The sequence below is a fragment of the Phacochoerus africanus genome, chromosome 9, assembly GCF_016906955.1.
Source record: "Phacochoerus africanus isolate WHEZ1 chromosome 9, ROS_Pafr_v1, whole genome shotgun sequence".
In the NCBI taxonomy this organism is placed as follows: domain Eukaryota; kingdom Metazoa; phylum Chordata; class Mammalia; order Artiodactyla; family Suidae; genus Phacochoerus; species Phacochoerus africanus.
Window position 1 is genome coordinate 118,710,144 of NC_062552.1, and position 6,681 is coordinate 118,716,824.

The following is a 6,681-nucleotide window of genomic DNA, read 5'->3' on the forward strand; positions in this document are numbered from 1 at the left end:
AAATGGCAGCACTGAGCCAAGCTCGGGGATCTTTCTGGCTGGGAGGCTTCTGCTGGGGATGCAGACCCGGTGCAGAACAGTTTAGAGACCGCTCCGGGCGGCCTGAAACATGTATAAATCTGCATAAACCTATTTGTTGTTAAAATATTCGTCCCCCATAAATAAGCCTTGGAATGTGGATTGGAGGGTGGGTTGCCCAAGTGCTAGACGGGGCCACAGGGTCACTTCCTGGGCGTGATGGGACTCCGCTTCTCCCCCTCTGTTCTCTGGGTCCTGCCTCTATTTATCCTCCAAGTCAGCTTTGTCATATACAGACTCTCTGTGACACATGGCCCCTTTTGTGACGTTTTGGAGGAAGTAGGGGGAGAAAGAAAACTCAGGAGCCAAGGAGACCCCTTTTTTTGTATACAGTTGAGCCTTCAGAGCAAACTGAGATCTTTTTTAGAAAGATCATGCTAGGGCCAAATGCAATTAAGAAAGACTCGCGCGCCCCCCTCCATCCCAAGACAGGAGAAGGTATTTTATTTACATTTTTTATGCATTCCAACACATCATATTGTGGTCAGCAAACCGGAAAGAAAAGGACATATTTCATGACATAAAGAAAGCACCAAGTGGAGTGCTTTTTTGTTTTTTGTTTTTTTTTCTTTGTCTCCCTAAGCAGTCTACACTCCTACCTAATCCTTCTGTCCACTTTGAAATGAATAAGGGTAATTTTTTTTCATTTGCCGTAGTTTTAAGGTTCTTGGGAAAACAGTTGATTTGCTAATAAAATTGCTCTGTAGCTTTCAGCTGCGTAACTTTGAGGAACGTACTTCTCAAGTGTGTTTGTGATCACAGTTTGCTAGGCAAGGTATATCTTTTGGGTTAAAAAAGGACATTTAATACTTAAAAGATAATGTAGAAAATTAGGGGGCTTTTTTTTTTAAGGAAAGAATATTATCAAATAAACTAAAAATGATAGGAAAAGATGGCGTGGGTGGCCATAGTCCATAGTTAACACCGTGGCTCTAGAAAGGTTTGTATCAGTGGAGATATGTGTAAGATGGAACTTCGTTGGAATCATCATCATTTTAAAGAGGGCTTGATAAAATAAGCATTTGTTGGTACCTTTCAGTTCTGTATGTGAAATTTAGATGAGGTTTATTAATACTGATTCTTTTTAAACATCCGCATAAAGAAATTAACAAGCACATTCCCAGATGTGCCTTGACCTCCAAAGTAGTCACTAGAGGAGATTTCAGGTTCTTCTAGCATCCCCGTGCTCGTTGTAGTTTTGAATAGTTCTCTGAACTCCCAGACGGGCCCTTACTTGGGCCCATGAATTCCTGTCTGCTTTTTAAAGAAGCAGCCAGACTCCCTTGTCCGCTTGTTCTACACAGAGATGGAGCATTCCTAAGCCTAAACAGTCAGATCGAGTCATGGGAGATGGAAACAAACAAACCAAAAAAAAAAAAAAGCCACTTTCAGGAGTTACCGGTCATGTCACCTGCTCAGTCCCACCATCTGAAGGTTCAGATGCTATAGCTTTACTCTCCCCTGGCCTTGCCTTGGGTGGAGGATGCTGAGCCCTCGCCAGCCTGTCTGGATAATTCAGGCCATTTCTCTGCTTGTCCCTGAGGAGGAAAGGGAGGAGGATTCTCAGAAACAACCTCAGCTTTCAATTCGTTTGACTTGTGTTGGGGCTTTCATTGTCTCTTCTTAGCTAGGAGATCAGCACTTTTGGAAATCCACCACCTTCCCCTCACACGTTCACACACTCCTCCTCTCCCACCCACTCACTCTTGATCAATTCTGGGCCAGTCAACCCCAATACCAGCTCCCTGGTCCCCTCCTTTCTGAAGTTTGCGTGTGTTTTCGTGTTGGGGGCGGGGGGAGGTGGTATCTACCTGCAGCCGGGGCAGAAAACTGAATGATGCTTGAGCCACAATGTGGATTTGGTTTCACTTAGCAGTAAAATGCTTTCTGCAGACCAGAAGGTCTTGGGTTTAAAATCACAAGAGTCTATCTCCCATGGCATTGTGTTGTTTGTAATTTATGTATTATGGGGGAAAGTAGTCTGTTCATAGTAATGATAGCTTGGGGAATTCAGTCTATGAGCCAAACATAGGCCTGTTGAACTGAAAAGACCCCCTCTTGTCTACATGATACCTTGCAGGGTTTTTTGGTTTTTTTTTTTGTTTTTTTCAAAGAGGTCTCCAAAGATTTTATTCCCTTCTTGGAAAGTTGGTAGATAGAGTCCTTTTTGGTTCCGCCTGGTAGGTCCACACCACATTTGCAAGTGACCTGGGGATGTGAAAACACACTCCTGCCCATCTAATGACAGTGCTTTCTCTGAAACTCTAGAATTCTGGAATTATTTGGATCTCTGAGGCTCTCCAGTTGACTTTGAGACGGGAACATAAGTTTTTGATAATGCTCTCCACATTCTGATTTAAGCCGTGGCCATTCTTTCTTTTTCTTTTTCTTTTTCTTCCCCCCCTAAGCCTGCAGAAATTCGCTTTCCAAGTTAAACTAGACTGAGGTGATCCAGCAAAGGTTTGACTTCAAATAATTTTTAAAAGAACTTGTTCACCCTTCAAGTCCTTCAATAAAGGAACAGTGGCAGAGTAAGTAGCTTTGAAAAGCCACTCTGCTTGGCAGAGGAATCCCGGCTCTTCTGACAAAAGATGGATATTGAATATGTGTGGCGAATGCCCACTGCTCCATATTTCAGGGAAATTCTTTATTGAATATTTCTCGCTTAGGAAGCTGGAGTCCCTGTGAAATCTTGCTCCTTGGATCTCTGTCGGGGCTGAACCAGCCTCCCAACCTAGTAACAAATTGCCTTTTTATGGGTTCATGTTCTAAGTAAGAGCAAACATCTGCATCCTGGGGCATCAAACCACAGATCCTAGTATGAGAGCTAGCCGTGACCATGCTAAGCCGGTTGTTCTAGAAAATGGAGCAAATAGACCTGGCGTGAAATTCTGCAAGTCCCGCCCAAAGGGAAGGTGAAGGAGAAGACCACTGTACTCAGTGGTTGGTCACTACCCTCCCGAGCGGGGGGGGGGGGGGGGGGCATTGCCATCTCCCATTACAGATCAGACACCAAGACCAGATCTGGTCATTATCTGCCCAAGGTCTTTCAGCTGAGGTCTGGATTTTTTTAAATTTTTTTGGGGGGTGGCATATGGCCAGAGATCAGATCCGAGCTGCAGTGGTGACCGACACTGCAGCTGCAGCAATGCTGGATCCTTTAACCCACTGGGCCAGACCAGAGATCGAACCTGTGTCCTGACACTGCAGCGATGCCGCTGATCCTGTTAGGCCACAGCGGGAACTCCTGTGTCACCCTCTTGCTCTCATATTGATACCAACTCCTGTAAAAGAAGTGATAGTTCCAGCTGCTGGGCCTGGCAAGCCAGACCTTTTGCTCCCAGGCACCAGGTACCTTTCTCACCTCCCTTCCCAGCCTTGCCTGTTGGGACCACAGCCACATGGAGGGCTCCTGCTCTGTGCCTCTGTGTCCGCGTCCTTCACGGCCCTCCCTAGCTGGCTCTGCCCATCCACGCTGACTTTCCTGTCTGGCTGCATAGATGTGGCCCCCGCCACTCTGAAGACCTGGGGGTCACTGTCAGGACTCCTTTGTGTTCCAGAACAAGTCCTCCTGGAGACAGAGGTGTCTGACCTGGGGCCACAGGGGCAGACTCAGCATCGATTCAGCTCCGTATCCCCCACCAGCTGCCCCCAGGCCTTGGTGCAGCGGCTAAATCACTCCTTATTTAAGGAGAGAATACGTCTTCACCCAGCCCCTCACCCCACCTCCCTGCCTGGAGATCTCCCCAAATTCCAGGCCAAAGACCTTAGCAGGAGAGTGTTAATGAGCCCCAGTGGGGGCGCAGGGGCAGGGGCTCTGCGGAAATAGATAAAGGAGGAGGAGGAGGAGGGCGAGGGTCCACCCACCTGTCAGCCCAGCAGGTCCCGGCTGGCTGGCCCAGGTCCTCTCGCAGCCAGTGTGCACCCAAGAGTGGTCAGCCTGCAGGTCACATTCGTGTCTCTTCGGCCACACCCGTGTACGCTGGCAGGCCCACTGTCGCCTTTGAACCTGAGGGTTGACGCATCCGGATAGAGCATCCTCTAGTCCTCTGGGTGGGTCCTGAATAAAGACAGCATGAGGGCCCCCCAGGCCTGCCTGGGCTCCATCTCTGCTGGAGCCTTCCCTTTCCCCTCTGCGAAATGGAGCAGTCAGCAAGCTGCAGGTTCCCGAGTTCCCACCCAGCTCAGACCCCTGCCACATTCAGGGCCAGCACATCCTGTTCCTGGTGGTACAGCCTGTGAGGGGCAGAAAGGGTCAGACCCAAGTGCCAGGCCCCATGGGGGCGCAGAAGCAGAGCTGCCGGCATACGAGGGAGCTCCCAAGAGGCTTTCCTCCCGGCCTGAGGACATTGAGAAAGGCTGCCCCATAGACTCCTAGCAGGGACCCACTGGGGGATCCTCCGGCGCCTATGGGGGTCCTAGTTCAAAATTGTGGTTCCCACTCTCTGCCTGTCTGCACTGGCAAAGCAGGTCAAGGGCAGATGGTTGCTTGGCCTGGTGGAAAGGATGCTACCAACGGTGGCTTTCCATCAATGGCAGTGCATCTAGCACAAGAATAGCGCCAAGCGCTGGCAACGCTCAGCCATGCCTGTCTGATTCCAGAGCTCCCGAGCCCCACGGCAGCAACCTGGGGGAGACTCCGAGCTGCTGGCCCTGTGGGTGGCATTGCGGCTACAAGTCCAGCCTCCGTCATTAAGCTGACTTCCAGCTCTGGTGCCTACGAGCTGTGTGAGCCCTTTAACCTTTGTGCGTCTCAGTCTTCCACTCTGGTAAATGGACATGGTCTGATCCCCAGCTCAGGGCATGGGAGGGTGCCTGGTGAGCACCCATCAAGCAGCTGCAGTCATGTTTGCAGGCACAAAGGCCTTAGCACATTCAGGGAGTTGTACCGCTAAGCCCCCGGCTCTCTCCCACACCAAAAAATTAAGGAAGTTATTCATTGAGGGCCAGAGAAGCCTAAGTATCTGGAGCAGTTTGGATAGCGAGGCCTGGGCTTTGCTCCCTGCATAACAAAAGGCTCAAATCCTATCTTGGGGGAATTTCCAGGGAAAAGGGTGCTTTACTAAGGAATCAAGATTTTCCACTTCTTCCTTTGATTCTCAGAGTAAAGCCATGGGCCTGGGCAGGGCTGGGGTGCCACAGGGCAGGACTAGAAACTTAGCTTTCTAATGAGGAAACTGAGGACCAGACCAGCCCCATTACTTGCCCGCTGGGCTTCCTGGTAGTCCTGGGGCTCCAGTCTACCAGCCCGCCCCCTGCCACCCCTGGCCTTTGGCTCCTTCAAGGACCAAGCCACTCCACATACGCTGGGGTCAAAATCAAGGTGACCCCCAGCTGGGATGAGTCTGAAAAGCTGAGGGACCCCTTGCTGGGAGGGCGAGGTCCTCCTGCCGCGCTGTGCACACCTCCCTCTGTAGGTGAAGGTCACCCTCAGCCTATCTCGGCCTCCCAAAGCAGGTGGGGAAGGGGCTGGTGTGCCGGTCAGAGTTCAGTTCTAACCCCCACCCTCTCTCTCCTCCCCCCACCATCTCCTGACAGGTTTCAGGACTCTGTCCCATTTGGGTGAAGCCTATATTATTCATCCATTAACATCTTAAGGGTTAAGATTGAAGACTCCCTAAGTAGCTGTACCTTAGAAATCTTCTCCGTTCTTACTGTTCGAAAGGTTCGTGATGCTTGTGAAGGGTAAGGAACTTCCTTGGGAACAACCCAAATGTTCCCGAGTAGGTTACACATTAAATAACCAGCACAGACTCCTAGCGGAAACCCCAGAGCCGCTGGAGTGAATGAGGTAGCGCACAGGTTGCTGATAAGAAGAATCTCCAGCATGGATTGCAGTGTGACAGAGGCAAGATGTAGCCCTTTTGCATGGCACAGCTGTGTGTGTGTGCGTGTGCGCGCGCGTGCGGCATCTATGTGACACAGCACTGTTTTCCAGGGGTTCATGAGTATAAACGAGTTCATATTTGCAAGGCAGTTAGCACAATGCCTGGAACACAGTAAGTCTGGACCACGTTCGAGAAAGAAATATAAATGCCAGAGAAAAAGATCAGGAAGGTCCACTCCAGAACTCACAGTCGTGCTCACCTCTCCGTAGGAGGGGCTGGGATTAGAGCTGATGATGAAAGGGGACTCAAGCCTTATCTCTAATGTTTTGCTTTTGCACAAAGCCATTCATGTTTTATTTGTGATATTAAAATTAAATCTACACCCACGCCCTGTAGCTCCAAAATATGAAACCCCTTTCCTCCTCTGCCTTCCAGGGAAAGAGCACCAAGGTCAAACAAACACCCCGAGATAAGACCCACCCACCACCCACTCCCCATCTTCATGTCCTCAGCTAACACCTCATCACCAGCAAACAGTATCCTTGGAAATGAGTCCCCTTTGCTAATGACTCACTCCTCTGGCTTCCTGGACAGCAGCTGGGGGACTGGAGGAGGAGGAGGGGGTCCCAAGGGGACAAATTACAGGTTTAAAGTCTTAAGACTGGATTTAAGCCCCCAAATGCACCCCTCGTATGTGTAAATCACTTCTTCTCTGCGCTGGGGACCCAATCTTTGTGTACCTCTTAATTCTTTTCTTTTAAGGCACACATTTTAT